We start from the raw sequence: 26,210 nt of genomic DNA on the forward strand, positions 1-26,210 counted from the left end.
GGAGTCTGCAAATAAGGGATTATGGATAGGTTAAGTGAATGGACAAAAATCTGGCAGATGGAGTATAATGTGAGGAAGGGCGAACTTGATCACTTTGACAGGAAAAATAGAAAAGCAGAATATGTTTAAATGGAGTGAGATTGCAGAACTCGGAGGTACAGAGGGATCTGGGTGTCTTGATACGTGAATCACAAGAAGTTATTATGCAGGTACAGCAAGTGATTAGGAAGGCAAATGGAATGTTGTTGTTTATTGCCTGGGGAATGGAATGTAAAAGTAGAGATGTTTTGCTACAGTTGTATAGGGCACTGGTGAGACCACATCTGGAGTACTGTGTGCAGTTTTGGTTCTAATTAAGAAAGGATATAAATACATTAGAAGCAATTCAGTACCTGGGATGGGAGGGTTATGTTATGAGAAAAGGTCGGACAGGCTGGGCCTCTATCCATTGAAGCCTTGAAGATTGAAAGGTAATCTTATTGAAATATATAAGATTCTGAGGGGATTTGACATGGTGGATGCTGAGAGGATGTCTCATCTTGTGGGAGAGAATAGAACCATAGTTTCAAAATAAAGGGTCTCCCGTTTAAGACAGAGATGAGGAGAATTATTTTCTCTCAGAGCGTCATGAGTCTTTTGAACTCTCTTTCCCAGAGAGCAGTGAAGGCAGAGTCATTGAATATTTTTAAAGCAGTGGCAGATAGATTCTTGGCTAACAAGGGTGTCAAGGAATGTGGAGTTGGGGGCTCAGTCAGATCAGCCATGATCTTATTGAATAGTAGAGCAGACTTCAGGGGCTAAATGGCCTACTCCTGCTCCTAATCCGCATGTTTGTATGCGCTCCACCAACTCCTCAAAACCCCTCTATCCATCTCCCTGGGCCTCGTCTCCCCTCCCACACCCCACTCTGAGACACCCACACTTACCTGATCCTGTACTCCTGGGACCTAGGCCAGAATTTTCGGCTCGGTGAGTGGGGGCAGGGCCCGCTTGCCGAGGTATAAAATGGTGCGGGGTGATGTCAGCCGTGCGTCCCGACATCACCGTGTGTCATTTAAACTGTCAAAGGCCTATTAAGGCCATTTAAAAACTAATTAAACTAATAAACTAAGGCAAAGAGCCCAGGCGGCCTTCACATTTTTCATGGCACCTCAGCCATGGGTGGGATGAGGTTTCATAAAGTGTTTATAAATTGAATAAAATGTTTTATAAGATATGTCATTGACATGTCCCAGCTCATGTGACACTGTCAAATGAGGGGACATGTCTTCAAATTTTTTTCTTCTCTTTACTTAAGTTGTTAAAACTTAAACTAATCTGGGTGCCTCAGGGAGATTCCTGCATTCTTTTACAGGCAGGCCCCGACTCAGGGAACGCCCACCACCCCCCGCCCGCACAGGGAGCGCACAGTGCTTCTGGGCGTATGTCACGTTGGGCTGGCCTTAATTGGCCCGCCTATGTAAAAAGGCAGCGCAACCCCATCCGGGGCGCTGATCGGGTCCGCGCCCGCCCCCACTCATCCCCGTACAACCTCCCCCAACACTGGGAACATTCTCCCCCTAGTCTCTGGGCACTGCTTGCAGTTCTAGTCCTGTCCACTGCAGCTTCTGGTACTGCTGGTACTAGAGAGCTGCCAGCCAATCAGATTGGCTGGCAGCTCTCTGAGGCAGGACTTCCTCTTAATTGAGGAGCAGAAGTCCCATCTCCATGCAATTAAATGGCTGCAGGGCAGCCAGTTTCGGCAGTGATGTGTTGGCCACAGATCGCCCAGGTGGCAGGAAGAGAAACCCCACCGTCCTAAAAGTCCTAGCTCATTTGTGGAAGTCACATCTCCTATTGTCTGTGCACTTAGCAAAACTCAAAGTCCAGACCCCGTGGGCAGGATTTTCAGGTCATTGGATGGGTGCGGTGGGTGGGCCTGGGAGCAACTAGGAAACAGTCCACCGCCTACGATCTGCCTCCAACTGCAATTTCACGCAGGCTGGCCAATTAATGGCATGAAACACGTACTGATAAGCTCAGCGCTGTCAGGGTGGAGGCAGGTGGAGTGCAGGCGCAGGGGAACATGCACTGAAAATCCCTGAAGGCAGGAAGCTGCCTCAGGGAGCTGAACATTTTTAGAAACAAAAATAAAGAAAGAATTTTAAAATCTGAAAAAAATGTCCCGACATGGCACTCACTCACAATAACATTAACAGAATAAAAATTCTGCCCAAAAATTTATATTTATTTTTTATTTAATTGTTGGAACCTCATCTCGCCAGTGGATGAGGTTTGCTAAAAAATGAAAAAGCCACCTGGCTAATTCGCCTGCCTGTTAACCGTAAGGTTGGATGGGCAGCAATAAATAGGTTTCAATTAATTGATTAATAGCCTCTTAATTGTCGATGGGAGCGCTGCTGACTCTCACGTGCACCCGCCGACCAAAATATCACGTGAGTGTGTGATGATATCAAGATGCTCGCCCGACATCATGATGCAGACTTTTATGCCCGATCAGGTCAGGCGTGCGCCCGCCCGCGAGACATAAAATCCTGCCCCATGTCTCTGAGCTTGACACTTAGTAAAAGAGAGCTGCAAAGAAACCAGTTCTTCGTAAGTAATGCTTGGTGTGAGCAGCCACCATGCATTAACTATTATGTAGTTTCATGAAAATGCAGTTGTGATACTACAGCTTTTGTGAAAAAAAGATAATCTTCCTTTTTAAATAGGAAATGCCTTAATGATGGCTGCCAAAAGTCACCTGACATTTTTTTTTGACTACAATGTTGTCAAGATTCCAGAAGGCTCCGAGTGGATTACGAGAAGACTTACCCAGAGATGAAAAGTCTTTCGAAATTCAATGAATCCTCAAACAGACAATGGCTTTCCCTGAAGGGGTGAAAATTTCGGCCCCTTTTGAACACTGCAGTTGATAAGGGGACTTCAGATTGCTAAATGGGATTATCACTTACCTTATTAGGACGATGATTTGGCATGTTATGCAGGTCACATCATAGCAGCCATTTTAAGTTTTTGAACTATATAAAGACAGGCTGCAAACAGCCATTTTGTGTGCAGAACCTCAGGAAGAACTCTGAGAAATAACATCGGAGAGGGTACTTGGCCAAGGGAAGACAAAGAGGAAGGTTTTAAGAAATCAACTGCTGTTTCTGCTGAAAAAGTCCAGGCAACTTGCAAGTGCCGTAACTGCAGATTAGTGAGAAATAAGAAACCTTTCTCTCCCAAAAACCTGCTGACCTGCTGAATCCATCTGAGAGAGACAAACACTGATGGTGAACTGCAGAAGCCACTGCAGCTACTAACCGAGCCTCAAGTTCCAACCCCTTCTCTTCAGAAAGGAAGAAACTCAAGCCAAAGGCCCGCAACGATATCTCACAAAGACTGATTTGAAATCTCATCTTTAAGTATCTTGTTCCTTTATCTGCATTTGAATCTTTGTATCTGTATTTTTACTTAATAAATTTATCACTTTTTACTTGCAACATTAGTTTTACAATAAGCTAACACGTGTTGTTTAAGAATAAAGCTTGTCTGCTGGATTATTTTTAAATTGAATCATTCATAAATTAAAAGGGGGGCAACATAAATACACACAAATTCTTAGCTCACGGACCACTTTAAGGAAATGCCTTTCATATGGTTGTGACAATTGGGGTTAAACTTGTATGAAAAGTCAGGGTTTAATCCATTGTGAAAGAGACAAATTTTGAACTTCAAAGAAATTGGAAGTACAAGGCAGTTCACAGAGTCCAAATTGTTTGAAACTAAACTAGAGGCTACAGCAACAAGCTTTGTTTTATAAGATGTACTAACCGTGCATTAGGATGGCAAATTTTGATGCACAAGAATTTATCAGTCAAGGGAGTTCGAATTGGTAGAAGTTAGCAACCTTAGACATGGAGCAACTAAAAGCCATGGCTAGGCAGGTAGGATTTAAGATCCCCAGTAAGACAAATAGACAGCAATTCTTGAAAATGCTTGCTGACTACTTTGAATTCAGTTCACAGAATCACAGTGCAGAAGAGGCCCTTCGGTCCATGGAGTCTGCACCGACACGTGAGAAACATCTGACCTACCTACCTAATCCCATTTACCAGCACTTGGCCCTTGGCCTTGAATGTTATGGTGAGTCAGGGTCAGAACAGGCAGCAGAAGCTGGTTCAAAACCAGACCGGGTTATTCTAGGCAAAATAGAGCTGTAAAAGATGAAGATTGAGCTGCAGTTTAAAGCCCAGAAAGAAAAAGAAGAAAGACAAACCGTGATGAAAGGAAAGAAAGACTAGCCCGAGAAAAGGAGCTGGAATTTCAGGAAAAAGAAAAATGAGAAGCTCAGAAATAGAGGGAAAGGGAAGAATGTGATTTTCAGCTACAGAAATTGGAATTGGAACTGCAAGTGCAGAGAGATAGAGATCTAAGGCAGCTTGAAGCTGCTAGGGGAAATCCTACTCTGCCTAATGACTGCCAAAATCGCCATAACAAGCCTCAAAGCCATAAAGTTCTCCAAATTCCTTCCCAAATTCAAAAAGAGAGATGTGGAATTCTTCATTACTGCAGATCAGCTACATTTATCCCAGAAAGTGTAGATACTAATGATCCAGGAGCCGTTAACAGGAAAAGCCCAAGAGATTTTCTCCAGTGGCCTCTGAAATGACAGCTGATTACAAACAGACTAAGGATGCAATCCTGAATGCTTATGAACTTGTGCCAGAGACATTTCATCAGCAATTACAAAATTCCTGTAGAACACCCACACAAATTTATCTGGAAATTGAGACAATCAAACAGATCACATTCGACCAATCGGGTGCACGCTTTAAAGATACAGTGTACTTACAATGGAATAAGATTTGATGTTGTTAGAGAAGTTCAAAAATTGTTTCCCTTACAATATTAAAATGCACCTTGAGGAACAAAAGGTTACCGCAGCAAGGGCAGCTGCCATGGAGGCCGAGGTTTATGAACTGACTCACAGGCTTTCAAATAACAGCAGGCCTGGGTCAAATGGTTTGTATTAGCAAGGAAAAGATGGGGGAGACAGAGAGGAAGGAAAAAGATTCCTAGGGAAAAGAGAATGGGCAAAAATGGGAAAAGCCCTCTCGAACCTTGAAAAGAAGAAACATGGAAGGCAACTTCACACTCTGTCTGTTTTAATTGTGGAAAATCAGGCCACATCAAGGAACACTGCTGACATGCAAAGAAAGCCACAGGCAGTATTCCACCGCAGCCGGTAGCTCTGGTCACTAAAATCGTAACCCTTTGTATGAATACAAAGGAAGGCATAGAAATCTGTCAGAATTTCGTCAGTAAAGGGCAAATAGTCTCTAGTGGTTCCAAAGAATCAGGAAAGAATATTAACATTCTGCGGGATATGGGTTCTCTACGACACTGATTGCGGGAAGAATTGAAGATTGCAGAAGCAGGACAATTTCCAAAGTGATAGTTAAAGGAATACTAGAAAAGGTATTGAGGTACTGTTAGTGAAAATCTACTTAAAGTGTGAACTTGTTGCTAGATTAGTGATGGGGGTGTAATCTCAAGCTTGCCATGCAAAGGGTCGACCTTTTGCTCGGGAATGACCTCACAGGCTGGAAGGTGTTTCCCCACAAAACTCAAAAACTGTACAGAGAGGCTGAGCAAACTAAACAATTTCAGCAGCAGGAATCTGTAAAGCTCCAGACAGCTGAAAATTTTCAGAAGCCTGACGGGGCAACTCAACCCATGAAAGTTGAACTGGCTGGGCAAAAACCCACAGAATTAAACGGGAGCCAGGGAGATCCCCAGTGAAGAAGATGACCCACTTAGTTGAACAGCCTGGGGGATGTCACTTGGCATTTAAAAGGGCTGAAGCTAAGCCCAGTGAGTGGAAAGAGGCAGGAAAGGGGTCTATAGAAATCCCAAATCAAAATGCACCCGAAAGGATTGAAATCTCAGAGTGATCCTAAAGGGTTAATGGCAGCTGGCACTGTATTGAATAGCTCTGCCTGTGCTGAAAGAGCACAAGGAATAGCCGCACCCATCAGGGTAGAGTCACAAGATACAGCTGATAAACAAAGATACATTGAACTCAGTTCAAACCGTGATCTTCATAAACTAATTTGTGAGATAAAGGATAATCGTAAGATTTTACAGAAAGAAGTAAAAACTCAAAACGCAGAAGCTATCCATCTAGCTCAAAAATAAATAAGATCCAATCTGAGTGGAATGAGGAAATACTGAGAGATTTTAAACTGCTCAGACAGGAATATCAAACATTCTTGCTAGAACATAAGAAGCATCCTAATGGAATTCTTGTATCAGCAAAAAGAAACTTTGACCAAAGAAAGCATGAATTATTGGCATAGAAAGAGGCCATTGCCAACTTGCTCATTCAAAGAGAGAATTTAAAAGTTTAAGTTTGGGAAGTGAACAGAAAACACGTCCAGGTGAAGCTGAAATTAATTTAGCCTTAGATTTGTCTGGCATGTTCTTTGAAAGCCTCAATAATGAAATGGGTAAAGATAGCTCCAAAGTTAAAATCTGTGCAAGCTGTTGTATAAACCAGGAAAAGGAGGAAGAAAATCCCAGATAAAAAAACCTAACAGGAAAATATAAATAGGAAACTATTCCATCCGTCATCCGTCTGGGGTGCAGAAAAATGTGTGTATATTTCTTTATCTTTTGTTTCCTCAATTTATTTCTGTAAAAAAATGAAAATATTTCATTTCTTCCTATAAGGCTGGTGGTATGTCACGTTATGACATTATATATTTTCAAAAAAAAAGCTAACCTTCCTTTTTAAATAGACACAAGAAACCTCAATGATGGCTGCCAAAAGTCACCTGGCATTTTCTTCAAGTGCAATGTTGTCAAACTTCCGGAAGGCTCTGAGTTGATTACAAGAAGACATATGAAGACAGGAAGAGGCTTTTGAAGTTCAATGAGTCCTCAAACAGACAATGGCTTTCCCTAAAGGTGTGAAAACCTTGGCCCCTTCTGAACACTGTAGCTGATAAGGGGACTTCAGATTGCTAAATGGGATTACCACTTGCCTTATTTGGAAGACAACTTGGCATTTTGTCCAGGTTACATCATAGCAGCCATTTTAAGTTTTCGAACAGGCTGCAAACAGCAGAACCCCAGGAAGAACTCTGAGAAACAACATCAGAGAGGGTACTTGGCCAAGGGAGGATGAAGAAGAAGGTCTTGAGAAATCAATTGCTGTTTCTGCCAAAGAAGTCTAGGCAACCTGCAAGTGTCAAACCACAGAATTTATGAGGAATAAGAAACCTTCTCTCTCTCCCAAAAACCTGCTGAATCCACCTGAGAGAGGCAAACACCTACTCGTCAACTGCTGAAGCCATTGCAGTTGCTAACCATATCTCAAGTTTCAACCCCTTCGCTTTAGAAAGAAAGGAAATCAAGCAACGGGCCCGCAACAGTATCTTACAGAGACTGATTTGAAATCACATATTTAAGTATCTTTTTCTTTTATCTGCATTTGAATGTTTGTATCTGTACTTTTACTTAAATTAACTTCATTATTGCTGAAAAAAGAGACATGTCTAAACTTTTCGTCTTGCGCTCATCAGGGCACTTCACAAGAATACCAATATAAAGGGGAAAACAACAGCATATATAGTATACGAGGAAAGTGCTGATTGGTTGGTAAGTGGTGTTACTGTGGAGAATGCACCTCTGATGGTGATTGACAATTAACTGCCAAGCATTGTTTGAAATTTAAACCAGGCACCTTGAACATGATTGGTCAATGTATTGACCTGAGGAATGAGTCAGCAAATGGCTGTTACTTATTTTGTTTAGCTGAAACAGGCACAATGTATGTACATGTTCTGTCGGCAAAGAAGAGCCCTGTGTATTAAAGTATGTAGCTTCTAGTACACACAAATGTGCCATACTACGAGCCTGATTAACAATCTTAAATTGGTTGTCAGTGTAATTTTTACCACACTAAAGATTATTTAGTAAATGTTGTCGAATCGCAGAATCACATCTAATGTTGGACACTGTTTTGAGTTTTTTAAACACGGGCTGGTTGGGTACGGTCTGTATCCTGCCCGTTGCGAACAGTGGCAGGGATGTGCTGTTTGATACGATCCCCAACCTTTGAGACGTACAGCCCTACATACCTAGCATCACACTGGCACTGAAATTCATATATCACATTATCCATTTGTGTGATAGGCAGAACATCTTTTTGGCTTGACGGCAGCATCCTGTTAGTAGTGAATACCACTCATGTTGCTACTGCATTGCAGCAGTGTGAAATAGCTAGCATCATTTGTTGTTAAAATTTTTGAGATACCTTGCCCACCCAGGGTAACCTGAGGTAGACTGGGCACTTTTCAGGGCCGAAAGTGACAGCTTTAGTCCCGTTCGTGAGTTTGCGTGATATACAGCACAAAATGATCTGTTCAGAGTAGCTGTTATCTACAGGATGCCTTTCTTGCATCCTATTTCAGCATCAAGCTTGCATGGTGGACAAATGGCTCGGGGCCTATTGACAAGGTTGCCGATAAGATTAATCTTATAGCGTGTGGAACTGTAAGAATCCCAACGCAAATATTGACCAGTGAAGGTAGGCTTGTAGTAGACTATCCCCTGGCAGATTCCTCAACTATTATGTCAAGGAAGGGGAGTTCATTTGACTACTTAATTTCATAAGTGACAGCCATTCGCTGACTCATTCCTTAAGGCAATACCTTGACTAATCAGGGTCAAGATGCCTGGTTTAAATTTCAAAACAATGCTTGGCAGTTAACCGTCAGTCACCTCCAGTGGTACATTCTCCACGGCAACACCACTTGCCAAACAATCAGCACTCTCTTCACATAGAGTATATATTGTTGTTTTCCCCCTTTTATTGGTACACTTGAGAGTGTCCTGATGTGTGCAACACAAAAAGCTTAGACATGTCTCTTTTTTCAGCAATGCTCAAGTTCTGTACTACCAAACGACAATTAATAATTTTATTATCTTATACTGAAATAACTTTCAGCAGCACTTTTGTAATAAACTAACCTATATTGTTTAATACTAAAGTTTGTCTGCTGGATTATTTTTAAAGTGAACCTCTCAAATTAAAAGGTGGACTTATGCATATACATGAATTCTTAGCTCACAGACCACATTGAAATCAACCCAACAGCTGCTGCCTCCAGGAAACAAGATACAATGACTACCAACATCATGCGGGGACACCGAGTCAGCCTGGAATTATCCAAGTTATCAATCTGCAAGACCCATATCGCTTTAACATTTACTGGGCTCTAAAATGCCCAGTTAATCTAACTCCCACTCTGTAACCTATTGGTGTGCATGTGTGAACTTCAAGTGAGTGTGAGCGTGAGAGTTGGAGTGCTTTTTTATCTAGTTTTACTTAGACCAGATTAAATACAATAAAAACAATTCACTTCTTAAACTAAACTCAAGAAAATCTGTTTCAGCACTTAGTTAAACACTCGCTGGAGTGTCAAGCATATCCTTTTAAAAAAATCTGCTACAGTCAAACAAGGAATGGGAAGAGAGGGGAGCCATTCGACCTCTCCTCACCCGATCATAACACTTCTTTGGAGGAGGAAACAATTCCAAAACAAGAACAACCTGGCATCCTCTTCGTCCCCCAAGGTTCCTGCTTCAAAGCATCTGCCAGATAACACAACCTCGCACCACTGGGGAGAATTAATTAGAAGCAATAGGTCCCCCCTTTAAGTTGCCTCATCTCAAATCATTCCCGCTTTAACATTGGTTAGTTAATGGGGCCCATATTCCCACTTATTGCCAGGAGTTTCGTTTTCCAGTTGTTTTGCACCAGGCCTGACGTAGGGCTGCATTACCCAATTGGCACCATTTTGGAGCAGCCACTGCCTCTCTCTCCCTGAAAACCCCTCTCAGTTCTGACCCTCCAGTTCGCATACTCTGCTGCTCCCTGACCCTCCTTTTCGTTGCTGACCCACAGGTTTCCAGCCTCTGCCACTCCCTGATACTCCCTCTGACCACCTCTATTGCTCACGGCTTATCGCCTGCAAGACGAAGGTGCTCTTCCTGCCTCTCGCGCCCATCCCCAGAACCCCAGAACAGTGGGTTCAGGAAAGGGAAGCAGTGACTGGTATGTTTGGCAGGAGGAAAGGTCAGCAGCAACTGGGACAGTCAGGTAACGGCAGAGGCCACAAACCAGACAGTTGGCAGCAAGACAGAGGGTCAGAGAGCTGTGAGCCCAGAGGGTTGGTAACAAGAGGGAGGGTCAGGGAGCGACAAAGGCTGAAAACCGGATGGTTGGCAGCGAAATGGAGAGTTCACAGCGACCGTGAGCTCAGGGAGCAGGGTGTGTCGTAAGCAGGAGCTTCGACGAGCAGGGTCAGTGGTGAGCCGGAGAGTAAGCAAGCTGGAGACAAGTAGAAAGTTAGTATATTTATTTTATATTTTTAAACTTATTTTATTTTGTTCAACAAAATAGGAATTTAGCAGGTCAGAGGCTGGAAATTCTTCAGCGAGTAATGCACCTCCTGAGTCCACAAAGCCTGTCCACCATCTAAAAGGCACAAGTCCTATTCCTATTTCTTATGTTCTTATTAAGGCAGAGGTAGATTGATTCCCTTGCCTAACAAGAAGCTAAGGCTATCGGGGTTAGATGGCAATGTGGAAATCGAAACACAAGAAGATCAGCTATGATCTTATTGAATGGCACAGCAGGCTCGAGGGGCCAAATTGTCTACTCCTGTTCCAATTTCTTATGTTCTGAAGTCAGGAATGTAATGGAATACTTTCCATTTATTTGGATGAGTGCAACTTCAACACTCAAGAAGCTCAACACCATCCAGGACAAAGCAGCCTGCTTGATTGGCATCCCATCCACAAACATTCACTCCACAGCTCGTGAAAGAGTTAAATAAAGATCCCGCCTCCGTTTTAATTCTCTCTCCCATTCTCGTATGCCCTGTTGCAGTAGGTCAAATTCCATCCCATCGATTCTACTAACGTTCAAATTGCTAACAAGGGAGCTCAAATTGCTAACAAGGGAGCAGAACCATCATTTGAAGAATGAAGGGAGGAGCTAGAAAGAAATTTTTCAAACAAAAGGTTAATTAGAACATGGAATGCTTTAGGATAAGTGGCTCTTCAAACTATAACTTTACTTAAAAGGGAGTAGATAAGTACATGATAGAGTATAAATGGATACAAAGGCGGGTACAGAAATGGCATCATAAATTATGCCAACTGGGCAACAGTCTGAAATTAAGCCAGTTAATTCACAATCTCAGTGTCACATTTGATAGAGATGAGTTGCTGATTTCATATTTGTGCCATCATTAAGACAACCTGTTTCCACCTCCATAACATCACCAACTTTGCCCCTGTCTCAGCTCATCTGCTGTTGAAACACTCATTCATGCCTCTGGACTTGACTATACCAATGCACTCCTGACTGGTCTCCCACATTCCATCCTCTGTAAACTTGAGGTCATCATAAACTGTAGTGCCTATGTCTTACCTCACAGCTAGTCCTGTTCTCCTATCATTCCTGTGCCCAATGATCTACACTGGCTCCTAATCAAGCAACATCTTGATTTTAAAATTCTCACCCTTGTTTTCAAATCCCTCCATGGCCTCGTCTCAGCCTATCCCTGTAATCTCCATCAGCCCCACTTCCATTAGAGATATCTGCCCTCCTCTAATTCTAGTCTCTTGTATATCCTCAACTTTAATTGCTTCACCACTCATGGCGGTGCCTTCAGTTGCTTAAGCCTCAAGCACTGGAATATCCTTCCTACACCTCTCTGCCTCGCCACCTCATTTTCATTCTTTAAGACACTCCTTAAAATCTACCTCTTCAACCTCGCTTTTGACCATCTGACCTAATAGCTCATGTCACTCAGTATCATATCTTGTTTTATAATGCTCCTGTGAATCGATGTTTTATTATGTTAAAGGTGCTATATAAATTTAAGCTGCAAGTTATTGTAGCTGAATAGCTAGCACCAACACAGACAGTATGGGCCGACTAGACTATAAACCGTGCAGTCATTTCTATGATTAGGAGTTGTGGATGGGGATAATATTGGCATAAATGCTGAAAACAATTAAACGTTAACGTCTAATATAAGTCGGGTGCTATTAACCCATACTTCAGTCTTGATTTTATTCAATCGCAGTTCTGGGGCAGGATCTTCCGGTTGGCGAGCAGGGGTGGGGCCTGCTCGCCGACGCGTAAGATGACGCAGGGTGACGTTGGGTGGAACTCCCGACATCACCCCGCGTCATTTCCATTTTCAGGTTGGTGGGGGCGCAGCCGAGTTGGATGCGCGCCCGCTGACCTGTCAACGCCCTATTAAAGCCATTAGAAAACCAATTCAGCTCATTAATGGACCAGCCCATCCAACCTTAAGGTTGGCGGGCAGGCCGGGAGCCCAGGCAGGCTGGTGAAAAAACATGAAACCTCATCCACTGGTGGGATGAGGTTTCATGAGGGTATTTAAATTTTAATGAACGGTTTAAATAGAAGTTATGGACATGTCCCATGAGGGGGCACAGCAGGGAAAGTTTTTAAATTCCTTTATTAAAAGTTGAAAATCTGAGCCGATCTCTCTGAGGCAGCACTTAGCCTCAAGGAGATCTGTGTGCTATTTCACACTTGTGCACGAGAGAGTGCACTCCCAGCTGAGGGACTTCCACCCCCCCCACACACAGAGCACATAGTGCTTCCTGGCAGACGTCACACTGAACTGAACGGGCCAATTCCACGTAAAATCGCGGCGCACCCCCGACCATGGGGGGGAAAATTTTGCCCCTGGTTTCAGAAGAAAAACGTTTGGAAAATGTTGCACCCATGTGCAGTATCTGCAGACAGTCTGAGAGAAATCCATGTTAGCATGTGTTTCACAATAAAAGGTGTATCCTGGGCATTGCAGAACAACCTCAAGTATGAAGCAGCTTCAAGATGACTTGCAGATGTTGGTCCTACACCAGAGGGTCATGAGGCAGGAATATGTTGTTGTCCACAGGCCACCGAGATGAGAGGGCTGGCTTTAAAGGATGTGACTGAAACTTGTGCTTGAAGTCAACCATTGGTTATGTTTTGCTGACCTATAAAGGAACATTCTCATTGTGCTCCTACAGGTCACTGGCCTCGCAGAAGCAGCAAACAGTTCAAATAATGGTAGTATTTTCCAGCATTTGTTCTAGCATTTTCAGATTTCAAATTATGGTATGTCTCTCAGGATAAAAAGGAAAGCAAGCCAGTTTTTTCAGATCACTATGCATGTCAGGAATAAGCCAGAAATAGGTGTCCCAGGTGCCTGCAGGTGCAGCCTGTAACTAGTCTTTTTAGAAGGTAAAAAAAAACAAAAACAGAATTACCTGGAAAAACTCAGCAGGTCTGGCAGCATCGGCGGAGAAGAGTTGACATTTCAAGTCCTCATGACCCTTCAACAGAACTACTTTTAGAAAGTAGTTGACAAGAGACGAAAGCCATATTAGTCCCAAGAGGCTCTTACAGATGTTAACCAGCATCTGGAGGATTGAACAGATACTCCAAACCCTCAGGCAGTACATGTAAGAAGCACTAGAGAAAAGCTGATAGAGGAGCACTTAAAACCACCAGAAGAGAGAACTGTGGTGATAAAAATTAACTACTCGAAGTTCAAAACTGTACAATAGTTTATTATTTGTCACAAACTGTTTTAGGTGCAAGCCTCGTTTGAACATGGTGCGTGAGATGCGGCCATCAAACGGGCACTATGCTGCAACTCACCAGTTGCTTGTTGGATGTAAAATTGGCCTGCTCCTACACTGAGCCAGTTGACAGGTCAGGTCTGTTCCTTCTGGCCCCACATAAATAGAAACAAATAAAGTTTGAGGCCCTTTACAGTGGCTTTTGTGATCCCTTTACAAACTGTTGGCTGGGCTGCTCATCACATTCTTAAAAATTTGCATAATTTGAACTGTTTCCTGCTTGAAACAGCCACATTTAAAGACCAATCTGAAAATTGTATCAGCTGGGCCTTGGGCATTCTGGCTGCTCATTTTTCATACAAATAATGAATGACCAATTAATTGAAAACCACCTCCTATGTATCCCAAGTCACTGAGGGGAATTGTTTATTCAGAAGGGACTGTTGAGTCAAGAGGTAATGGTAATTTATACAAGGAGGCAGTATGTGCAACATCAGTCAGTGTTTCACAGGCTACAGTGAATGCAGTCAAAGCAAATTCTACTTATTTAACTTAATTCCATTTCTCTCCTCAAAAATGCAATAAATCATGTGCCATGCCACTCGTTTCATGAACTAATTTACTTGTTTCTGCAATCGCATTTTATTCAAACTACTTAATCTCAAAACATGACCGCCCACATTTTAGTTTCCAGCTCCAGACTTCAGGCTTATAACTTGGTCCTTCTTGATTTCAAAATTTTATTCATGGGAGTCTTGCAAATTGGCTTGGCTTACTGATAAGGCTTGTTCCATTGCATTCTAGTTGTTTGATAATATTTAACGTGTTAATTAATCTGGTTAAGTATAATGGGTTTTAGTTTGCTTGTGTATTCAGCATTTGAAAATAAATTAACTCATTTTATTCCAATTTTAAGCACTTGTTGTAGTGTGTAGGCAAAACTACTAATAGTTATTTGATACAGGTATGGTATCTCAAATCCAGCTCCCTTGGAGTTGAAGCCTTGCCAGATTTTGGATATTTCCAGATTTTGGGTTGGGCAGTTCAAGCCGTGGACGGTTCAGGTCAAGACAGGTCCGGTGAGGTCAAAGGTTGTTTGGAGCCCAGGGCAGAACGGCATGCAAAGCTGGGAAGTAGTCTGGAGCCACATCACGCCATTGCAGCACCTAACTGAATTGCCAATGTAAGTTTTTTGTTCTTTTACTCAATTGAAATCAATGTACAGAAGATTATAAAAATGCTTAGTTTTCGGACACGGCCGGTTTTCAGGTAGCCAGATTTGAGGTACTCTTCCTGTATGAGTCCAAGCATTACTACCAGATTCAAGATGATCACCAGCAGCAACCTTGGTTCCTAAATACCATCACATTTATTAATCCCCATCAACAATGTGCAGGTTTAAATGTCCTGAACTGTGTGTAATATGGTAATAAATAACAAATGGGTTACCTACTTACAATGTTATATACAAGTACAATTACCATTCAACATATGACATATAAACCTGCACTGAACTATTTCTCAAAGCGGGCACTGGATCTTCATAGATAAATGCAGTTCATCTAGATGAAGTTAATGCCAGAATTTGTTTCTTTATTTCCAATTTATTCCAATAATCCATATTCATCATTCCTTGGGATGAATTAGCCATTTGTCAGCCAGTTTCAAAGGCAATGGAAACTCTGAGCTGTACCATCTCTTGGCACAGGAAGCTTGCATTTATCTCACATTTCATAAGCATAACCAGCTTTTGCAGTCAGGTGATTAAAGAGATGGTAATTTACTGATACTTTCTCCAGGGGACTTGGTGATAATGTTTGACTTTTCCTTCATTACTTATCCAACTTCTTTCTTATTCCCATTCTTCTTTTCCCAAAGCAGACACTAGAATTCTCTCATATATGCTTTTCTATCCTCATCTTCCTCCATCACTTCCCTTAGCAACTAAAAAATAAAATATTTATATACAAGATGGGATGGTATATAGAATAAACTGTATATTAACACTCTATAGGATAGAATAAATTTAATAAAAAATCTACACCATCAGACCTTTATAGTTTCAATAAAAACTATGATAACCAGAAACAACTTCTATTAAAGTTTAATACTAAATTAATGGGCAAGATTTTTAGATGGCATGTGGACCTGTGTCAATCGGCAAGCCCGGGTGTGGTCGGGGAATGGACTGTCGACCGCGATTGGCCTCCGACCGCAATTGGCCCCCAGCCGCAATTTCACGCTGGCTGGTCAATTAACAGCCAATCAGCAGGAAGTGCATGCTGAAATGCTCAGTGTTGCTGAGGTGGGGGGCGGGTGCTGACGTAAGCGTGGCTGAGCACTGAATAAAAGCTCCCTGAAGGCAGACAGCCGCCTCAGGCAGCTGAAGGCTTTAAAACCAATGAAAAAAGTTTTTAGAATCCTGAATAAAATGTCCACGCATCACAATCAGTCACCTGAACATGTTCATGATAAAAATTCTGTCCATTTGTTATTTTTAATTTAATAACAGAAACCTCATCCTGTTGGACTCTGTGACACATCAGGGAGGTAAAAGTTACCTGAATATTTCACACCAGGAGGCAGCGACACCACTTAGGATGGGGTCTTCTCATTTGGTCAGTGGTCAGGGACAGAGCATGTGACTGCGAGTGAGACAGGTAAGGGAACCCAGAGGATAGGAGTGTGGGAGTGTGAGCCTCTGCAATTGTCCAATAGGTTTAAGGTTCTCTCAGCTTGTTTGGATGAGAGCAGGGGCTGAAGGGTGGATGAGCAAACTGACTGTGGCACAGTGGTACAGGAAGCCATTCAAGTGGGGGGAGCAAAAAGGAATGTAGTGGTAGCAGGAGACAGTACAGTACAGTACAAGATTAACACTGTTCTCTGCAGCAAAGAGCGAAAGTCCACACAGCTGTGTTTCCTGCCCGGCGCCAGGGTTGGGGACATCTGCTCAGGGCTGGATGGAACTTGCAGTTGGCGGGGGCGGGGGGAGGGAGGGAGAGATAGAGTGGTCGTGGTCCGACTACATAGGCAGGATGAGGAAGGAGGCTCCGCATAGTCAGTATGATGGGCTAAGCACCAATTAAGAAGCAGGCCCTCAAAGATAATAATTTCTGGATTATTACCTGAGCCACGTGCAAATTGTCATAGGATAAATATGATTAGAGAAATGAGTGTGTGGCTCAAAAACTGGTGTGGGAGAAGTGGGTTCCAGTTTGTGGGGCACTGATACCAGTATTGCGGAAAGTGGGATCTGTACCATTGGGACAGTCTACACCTTGTGTTCTCAAGGGCCACATAACTAGGGAAGTAGAGCAGGTTTCAAACTGAATAGTGGGGCAAGGGATCAAATTTGGGAAGTTGTGGTAAACCAAAGAGTAGAGACAAGGCAAGAAAGACAGGTATTAATATGGGAAATGATAAACAGACCGTGACAGGAAGGGACAAAGAGTAATTGTAACTACACGGTAGAAGATAGTGTAAAAGAAGAAATAATGGGAGCTCATCAGAAAGGTAGAGCAATAATATATTTGGGGGATTTTAATCTACATATAGACTGGAAAAATCAGATGGGCAAAGGTAGCATTGGTGAGGAGTTCATAGAATGTTTTCAGGATAGTTTCTCAGAACAGCATGTTCAGGAGCCAACCAGAGGGCAGACTAAACAAGACCTGGTATTGAGCAACGAGATAGGATTAACTGATAAGCTCATAGTGAAGACACCCCTAGGTAGCAGTGACCAAAATATGATTGAATTTTACATTTGTGTTGAGGGAGAAATGAGTGCATCCAAGACTAGTATTTTAAACTTAAATAAGGCAATTATGAGGGCATGAAAGCGGAGCTAGCTAAAGTGAACTGGCAAATGCGGTTAAGGGATAGGTCAACAGAGGTTCAATGGCAGACAGGTGAAAGGATATTTCAGAATATACAGAATACATACATTCCAATGAGAAAGAAAAATTCCAAGGAGGGGACCCACCATCTGTGGTTAACTAAAGCTAAAGACAGTATCAAGCTTAAAGATAAACCATATAATTACACAAAGATGGATGGCAGGTCAGAAGATTGTAAAGAATATAAAGAACAGCAAAGAATGACAAAAAGATTAATAAGGAGGGAAATGTTAGAGAATGAGAGAAAGCCAGCTAGTAATATAAAGATGGATAGTAAGAGTTTCTATACTTAAATAAGAAAGGAATTAACAAAATGACCATTGGTCCTATAGAAAGTACGTCTGGGGAATTGATAATGGAAAGTAGGGAGATGGCGGATGAATTAAACAGGTATTTTGCTTTGGTATTCGCTATGGAGGACACAAGTAACATCCCAGAAATAGCTGTAAATCAGGAAATGGAAGGGAGGGAGGAACTCAGGAAAATTACAATCACCAGGGAAGTCGTATTGAGCAAATTATTGGGGCTGCAGGCTGACAAATCCCCAGGTCTGAATGAACTTCATCCTAAGGTCTTCAAAGAAGTGGCTAGTAAGATAGCTGATGCATTGGTTTTAATTTTCCAAAATTCCTCAGATTCAGGGAAGATTCCATTTGATTGGAAAATAGCAAATCTAACTGCTTTATTCAAAAAGGGAGACAAAAAGCAGGAAACTAAAGGCCAGTTAGCCTAACATATGTCAGAGGGAAAATGATAGCAACTATTTTTAAAGATGCTGTTGCAGGGCGCTTAGAAAAATTCAAGGCAATCAGGCAGAGTCAACACAGTTTTGTGAAAGGGAAATCATGTTTAACCAAGTTATTGGAGTTCTTTGAAGGAGTCACATGTGCTGTGGATAAAGGGGAACCAGTGGATGTACTGTATTTAGATTTCCAGAAGGCATTTGATAAAATGCCACATCAAAGGTTATTGCGGAAAATAAAAGCTCATAGTGTAGGGGGTAACATATTGACACGGATAGAGGATTGGCTAGCTAACAGGAAGCAGAGAGATGACATAAATGGGTCTTTTTCTGGCTGGCAGGATGTGATGAGTGGTGTGCCACAAGGATCAGTGCTGGGGCCTCAGCTTTTTACAATTTATATAAGGGACTAAGGGATTAAGGGACCGGAGGAATGATTGCTAAATTTACTGATGACACAAATATAGGTAGCAAAATAAATCGTGACAAGGACAAGGAGGCTACAAAGGGATATATCGGTTAAGTGAGTGGACCAAGATCTGGCAAATGGAGTATACGGTGGACAAATGTGAAATTGTTCATTTTGGCAGGAAAAATAAAAAAGCTTATTATCTAAATGGTGAGAAATTGCAGAGCTCTGAGTTTCAGAGGGATCTGGGTGTCCTAGTTGTGAATCACAAAAGCCTAATATGCAGGTACAGCAAGTAATTAGGAAAGCTAATAGAATGTTATAATTTATTGTGAAGGGAATTGATTACTAAAGTAGGGAGGTTATGCTTCAGTTGTACAGGGCACTGGTGGGACCACATCTGGAGTACTGTGCACAGTACTGGTCTCCTTATTTGAGGAAATATGTAAATGTGTTAGTTCAGAGAAGGTTTACTTGACTATTACCAGGAATGAGCAGGTTGTCTTATGAGAATATGTTGGACAGATTAGGCTTGTATCCACTAGAGCTTAGAAGAGTAAGAGGTGACTTGATTGGAACTTTTAAGATCCTGAGGGTGTTGGCACAGTGGATGTGGAGAGGATGTTTCCTCTTGTGGGAGGTTTTGGAACTAGGGGTCACTGTTTAACAATAAGGGGTCGCCCATTTAAGACAAAGGTGAGAATTTCTGTCTCTTAGAGGGTAGTGAATCTTTGGAACTCTCTTCCTCAAAAGGCAGTGGAAGCACAACCTTTGAATATTTTTAAGTCAGAGCTAGATAGATTATTGATTAATAAGGGAGGTGAACGGTCATTGGGGGTAGGCAGGGATGTGGCATTGAGGTTACAATCAGATCAGCCATGATCTTATTGAGTGGCAGAGCAGGTTCAAGGGCCGAGTGGCCTACCTCTGCTCCTCATTCTTATGTTCATAGGAGAGCTTTTTACAGATTAATTTAGCTTACAAATGGAACTTGTTCCACTGCAGTATTGTTGGTAAAATTGAATGAGCGGCAATTACATTGATTATTACTTAAAACCGTCTTTGCAAATATATTCATAATTTGAAAATATAATCAAGTTGAGCACTTACTTTGAACTCAAGTATGTTATGGGACAGTTGTAATATATTCACACGGCTGTTTCTTTTTCCAGTTGTGATTTTACCTTGTTCAGTATTCAGCTGAACCAGATTATTACGTAAAACCATCTTTGCAAATATATTCATAATTTGAAAACATAATCAAGTCAAGCACTTACTTGGAACTCAAGTATGTTATGGGACAGTTGTAATATATTCACACGGCTGTTTCTTTTTCCAGTTGTGATTTTACCTTGTTCAGTATTCAGTTGAACCAGAATGTGTGGGTTCATGTCCCACTCTTGGATATCAGCATAAAATCAACTTGACACAGTCAGTGCAGTAACCAAAGGACATTATACAGTGGGAGGTGTCTTTTCATGGTTAGATGTTAGAATGAGTCAACATTAAATATATCATGATACTATTCAAAACAGAATAGAGTTAGATGCGTTTTCCAACACTTTCCACTCAACCAAAAGCAGAGTAATTGTTCCTTCATGTGTTTGCCTTTTGTGGGAATTTGTGTGTGCCAAATGACAAACACATGCACTTTCTTAACAAAGAACTGCATTTCAAAGCAATTCATTGTTTTGAGATATCAGAAGGAGCTGCACATAAGCAAGTTCTTCCTTCCTCTGCAATTTCTATTTACTAAGGCTTTTTTTTTAAATCATAAAAACTTTAGTATTAGTAAGATCTTGTATTACTGTGCTAGCATAAGCATCCACTGTACGGTAATATCCACCAAAAACTAACACAGAAACATTACACATCGTAGCCTGGACTTTTCTCCGTGAGTGCAGTCAGAAAGTTATATACTCGTCACACTCATTTTGTTGATGTCAAGTTACAGTCAAGTATTCTCCCAACCTCATTAGAGATGGGTATAGATGGGGGTAAATCAGAAATTATTATCCTAATAAAAAGGAAGGCCTAAGGAAAGAACTGAATCCACATTGTATATTTCTTCCAAAAGTATTGTTGAAAAAAAGAGACATGTCAAAGCTTTTCATCTTGTACTCATCAGGACACTTTGCGAGAATACCAATATAAGGGGAAAACCGCAGTTTATACTGTGTGAGAAGAGAGTGCTGACTGGTTGGCAAGTGGACTCTGACTGGTAGAGGCATTGCCATGGAGAATGCACCAATTGATGGTTAACTTCCAAGCACCGTTTGAAATTTAAGCCAGGTAGCTTAACTCTGATTGGTCAAGGCATTGCCCTGAGGAATAAGTCAGCAAATGGCTGTCACTTATTTTGTTTAACTGAAACAGGCACAATGTGTGTACGTGTTATTTCTGTTTGCAAAGCACAGGGCCCTGGGAATTAATATATGTAGCTTCCAATTCATGCAAATGAGCAACACCTTGAGCCCAAATGACAATCTTAAATTGGTTGTCAGCGTAATTCTTACTACACTGAAGATTATTTAACAAATGTTGTCCAATCGCAGAATCACACCTAATGTTGGACACTGTGTTTTGAGTTTTGCAAACATGACCTGATTGGCTACAGTCTGAAATGTGCCCACTGCAAACAGAGGTTGGGACATGCTGTTTGATACAATCCACCAGTCTTTGGGACGTACGACCTACATACCTAGCATCACACTGGCAATGAAATTCATATACCACATTATTCATTTGGCAGAACATCTTATTGGCTTGATGGCAGCATCCTGTTAGTGGCGAATACCACTCATGTTGCTGCTGCATAGTAGCAGTGTGAAACAGTTAGCTTTACCTGTTGCTCAAATTTTTCAGATACTTTGCCCATCCAGGGTAATCTGAGGTAGACTGGGCACTTTTCAGGGCATAAAGTGACAGCCTTAGGCCTGCTGATGAGTTTGCATGATAACAATCTGATGGCATGAAACAATCTGATCAGGATAGCCATTATCCTGCAAGATGCCTTTGATGCACCCTATTTCAGCATCAAACTTGCATGGTGAGCAAATGATTCAGGTCCTAATTATAAGGTTGCCGATAAGACCAATATTATAGCGAAAATCTTCAACATGTCTCTTTTTTCAGCAATACTCAAGTTCTGTGCTATCAAACGACTTCCAAAAGTATCAAAATTCAAGTTTCAATTCATTTAACTATCCTTAATGCATATCCTGCATTGAGTTTAAGAATATGGTAATCCAGAAGGCCTTTCAATTTCTAAGACAACACATTTATATTGCTGCTATATAAATACATTGAAAACAATGCTCAAAAAATTGCAAAACACAAAAATGGACCCAATTGAAACTGATAATTTTGTTCCAATGTTGTAAAACCATGAGAACAAGCATAACTGGGAATACTCATTTGAGAGTTAAGATTGGGACAAGTTCTAAAGTGGAGATTCAATAGGGCAAAGAGATTGCTGGATAGCTGTAAAAGTTCAAGGAGACTTGGCCATACAGTAGTCATCTTCAGCCAAAAGTGCCAAAAGGATGATCCATCTTGCACTCCTCCTGAAGTCCCCAACATCACGGATGCCAGTCTTCAGAAAACCCAATTCACACCACATGATATCAAGAAATGGCTATGGCACTGGGTACTGCAAAGGCAATGGGCCCTGACAACATTCCAGCAATAGTACTGAAGACTTGCATCCCTAGCCAAGCTGCTCCTGTACACCTACAACACTGACATCTATCCGGCAATGTGGAAAATGGCTCAGGTATGTCCTGTTCACAAAAAGCAGGACAAATCCATCATGGCCAATTACCATCCCATCAGTCTGCTCTCGATCATCAGCAAAGTGATGGAAGGTGTTGTTGACAGTGCTATAAAGTGGCACAGCAATAATCTGCTCACTGATACTCAGTCTGTTTTTCACCAGGGCCACACAGCTCCTGATCTCATTACAGCCATGGTCAAAACATGGACAAAGGTGAGGTGAAGTGAGGGTGGCTGCTTTTGACATCAAAACACCATTTGATGGAGTGTAGCATCAAGGAGCCCTAGCAAAACTTAAGTTAATGGGTATTAGGGGGAAATCTCTCAAAGGAAAATGGTGATGGTTGTTGGAGGTCAATTACCTCAGCTCCAGGACATCGCTGCAGGAGTTTGTCAGGATAGTGCCCTAGACCAACCATCTTCAACTGCTTCATTAATGACCTTCCCTCCATCACAAGGTCAGAAGTGGGGATGTTTGCTAATTAACGCAGAATATTCAGTACTATTTGTGACTCTTCCGATACTGAAGCAGCCCATGTCCATATGCAGCAAGACCCGAACAACATTTAACCTTGGGCTGATAAATGGCAAGTAACATTCGCACCACACAAGAACATCTCAACAAGCAAGAAGCTAACCGTCTTCCCTTGACATTCAATGGCATTACAATTGCTGAATCCCCCACTATCAACATACTGGGGGTTACTATTGACCAGAAACTGAACTGGACCAGCCATATAACTACCGTGGCTGCAATGATAGGTCAGAGGCTGGGAATTCTGTGGAGAATAACTCACCTCCTGACTCTCCAAGCCCTGTCCACCATCTACAAGGCACAAGTCAGGAGCGTGATGGAATACTCTCCACTTGCCTGGATGAATGTAGCTCCTACAACATTCAAGGAACTTGACACCATCCAAGACAAAGCAGCCTGCTGTATTGGCAACCCATCCACAAACATTCACTCCCTCCACCATCGATGAACAGTGGCAGCAGTGTGTAGCATCTACAAGATGGATTGCAGAAACTTACCCAGGTTCCTTAGGCAGCACCTTCCAAACCCACGACCGCTATCCTCTAGAAGGACAAGGGCAGAAGATACATGGGAACACCACTACCTGGAAGTTCTCCTCAAGCCACTCACCAACGTGTCTTTGAACTATATCACCATTCCTTCACTGGCACTGGGTCAAAATCCTAGAACTCCTTTCCTAACAGCACTGTGGGTGTACCTACACCACATGGACTGCAGTGGTTAAAGAAGGCAGCTCACCACCACCTTCTCAATTGTCAAAGTAAATGCTTGAAATCTGAATAAAAACAGAACTGCTGAAAATATGCAGCTGCCTGGCAACATCTGTGGAAAGAGAGGAATAGAGTTAACATTTCAGGTCGATGAAAGGTCATCGAACTGAAATGTTGAGTGGAATTTTCCTAGCCCCAAGATAACAGGCTTGGAGGCTGGGGATCTGGGTAAATGGGGGGTAGCAGGAGCAGGGTTGGGATGGTGACCCAACACATTCCAACTGCTGGGGAACTACCCAGGGTGGGCTGGGAATAGGATTGACTGCCTGCTGCATGGAGGCATGCAACCAACTAAGATGGCTAAGGCCCCAATTAGGGGAGAATCTGAAATCTCACGAGCATTTTTCTGAAGTGGAGCAGCCACCTGCTGCATGCAAAGCTAGCCAGCTTAATGGAGGCAGATACCCTGCACCAGACCACGAGGCCACTGGAACCAGCGGCTCCATGCCACGAGGACGGCAGCAGTTCAAGAAGATGACTCATCAGCATCTTCTCAAGGTCAACTAGGGATGGGCAACAAATCCTAGCCTAGCCAGGAATGCCCACAACCCATGAAAGAATAAAAAAATCTGTGCAATTCACTTTCTCCAACATTTCCACAATCTTTTAAGACACTTAATTTGCTTGCATCCAGATTATATGCATCGTTGGGTGCAAATGTGAGGAAATTCCAAACCTGCAAAATTCACACACATATACCAGTAACAACAACTTTTATTCATATAGCATTGCTAGTGTAATGTAACTTCCCAAGGCACTTCACAGCAGCATTACAAAACAAAATATGACACTGAGCCACATAGGCTGGTATTCAGTTAGACGACAGTTAGATAAGTTTGGTCAAACAGGCAGGCTTTAAGGAGAAGCTTCAAGAGACAGTGAGGTCAAGAAGCAGAGAGGTTTAGGCAGGGAATTCCAGAATTTAAGGCCATGGCAACTGAAAGTACTTCCACTAATGATGGAGCAATTAAGATCAGGGATGCTGAAGAGGCCAGAATTAGCTGAGCACAGATATCTCGGAGGGTTGTGGGACTGGATGAGATTACAAAGATAGGGAGGGGTGAAGCCATGGAGGGTTTTGAAAAGGATGAGAATTTGCAAGTATTAAATAGCACGGCGCTAATACAGAAGGCAAAAAGAGCAGGGATTACTCAGCCATAGCAAATAATCAAACGCTTCTCCCTCCAAAAGGTATTCTAAGTCAATACTTGTCCGTAGCTACACATTTTGTTGTGACTCTTTCAGAACCTGCAAACCACCTGCTCAGTTTCTGCGACGTGATGGTGTTGTCACCCCAGACTGACACCGCTTTTAGCCACTCAAAACTGAGATTGCCAGGGCCCCAATCATAGGCAGCGGGAAACGGGCGTGATTTGCACTCCTTTCAACAACGAAAGGCGGAGAAAAAAAAAGAGAAGTAAATGAGAGGGGCCTTTACACAACTTCTGTATCTACACTAAAAGAAAAAAAAAATCCCCAAATAATTGCACGTACCAAACGGGCAGCATTGCATAAGGGGCACGATGCATGCAAAAGCTTGGTATGCTGATAACATCCCTCCACTTCACCGGTCTTACCTGTAGATAGATGCCCATTACCGCTCTCCCGGACGCTATGTCTGGGAAGCGGGATGTAAAACTGATCTGTACATTTACCTCACCACCCACTTAACTGTACATTATTAACAATTCAGGGCACTCACCAAATCCCACAGCCGGTAACCTTCAACACTGCTTGAACATTGCACGATCTCCACCCCAATAACACATTCTTCCTTTTGCACAACGTTTCCAATCGCTTATGTGATCACGACCTTATTCAGAGATTGACAGCTCAAGTAGCCCAACAGGACTGCGGCGCTGCTGTCAACACAGACGCGCCTTCGCATTTACTGCACCAATCAGAGCCGGATAGGGAGTTTTCTTTAATTACACGTTATCTTCCGCCCTGCCCTGTAAGTAATTCCTTACTGTAAGAAGCTGAAGGTTGCTGCCTGTCACGGCATAATCATTGCTTTTATAACTTTTTTAAAACCAGTGCCCTAATGACTAATTTCTTGTGATGATGGAATGTAATTATGTGAGGTGTGGAATCAGAATGGAGGAATGATTATCTCCGATCTGTTTTGGCCCTTCAGTATCCTGCCACACATGGAAACCCACTGCCATGTATAAGACCCTCCAAATCAAATTACTGAAATATCTATAGAATTACAGTTTCTCCAGTCTCAAATTGTGTGCATACTCTGCCAAAAAGGTATCGGGGCCTGAATAATCTCACCTAAAACCTAAGATAAGCAATTTATAACCCTCCGCCCCTGCGCCCAACATACAAATTACAAAGAAATACTTCTAGAGTCTTTAACCAGTTAAAATCTATAATATTGGCATGCTTCCTGTTGCTTATCCAGCTA

The 26,210-nt window shown here is 42.3% G+C and overlaps 1 protein-coding gene across 1 annotated transcript in view; it reads right to left on the reverse strand.

Moving 5' to 3' along the window:
* The window catches only part of gpd2 (glycerol-3-phosphate dehydrogenase 2 (mitochondrial)), a 190,055-nt gene extending 164,425 nt beyond the window's left edge, over window positions 1–25,630 (reverse strand). The window contains exon 1 of the mRNA XM_041201033.1: window positions 25,500–25,630. The gene's annotated coding sequence lies outside the window, so the exon portion shown is untranslated. The remainder of the gene's footprint in view (window positions 1–25,499) is intronic.
* Window positions 25,631–26,210: the final 580 nt, after the last annotated feature.

This window comes from Carcharodon carcharias, chromosome 12 (genome assembly GCF_017639515.1).
Source record: "Carcharodon carcharias isolate sCarCar2 chromosome 12, sCarCar2.pri, whole genome shotgun sequence".
Classification (NCBI taxonomy): Eukaryota; Metazoa; Chordata; class Chondrichthyes; order Lamniformes; family Lamnidae; genus Carcharodon; species Carcharodon carcharias.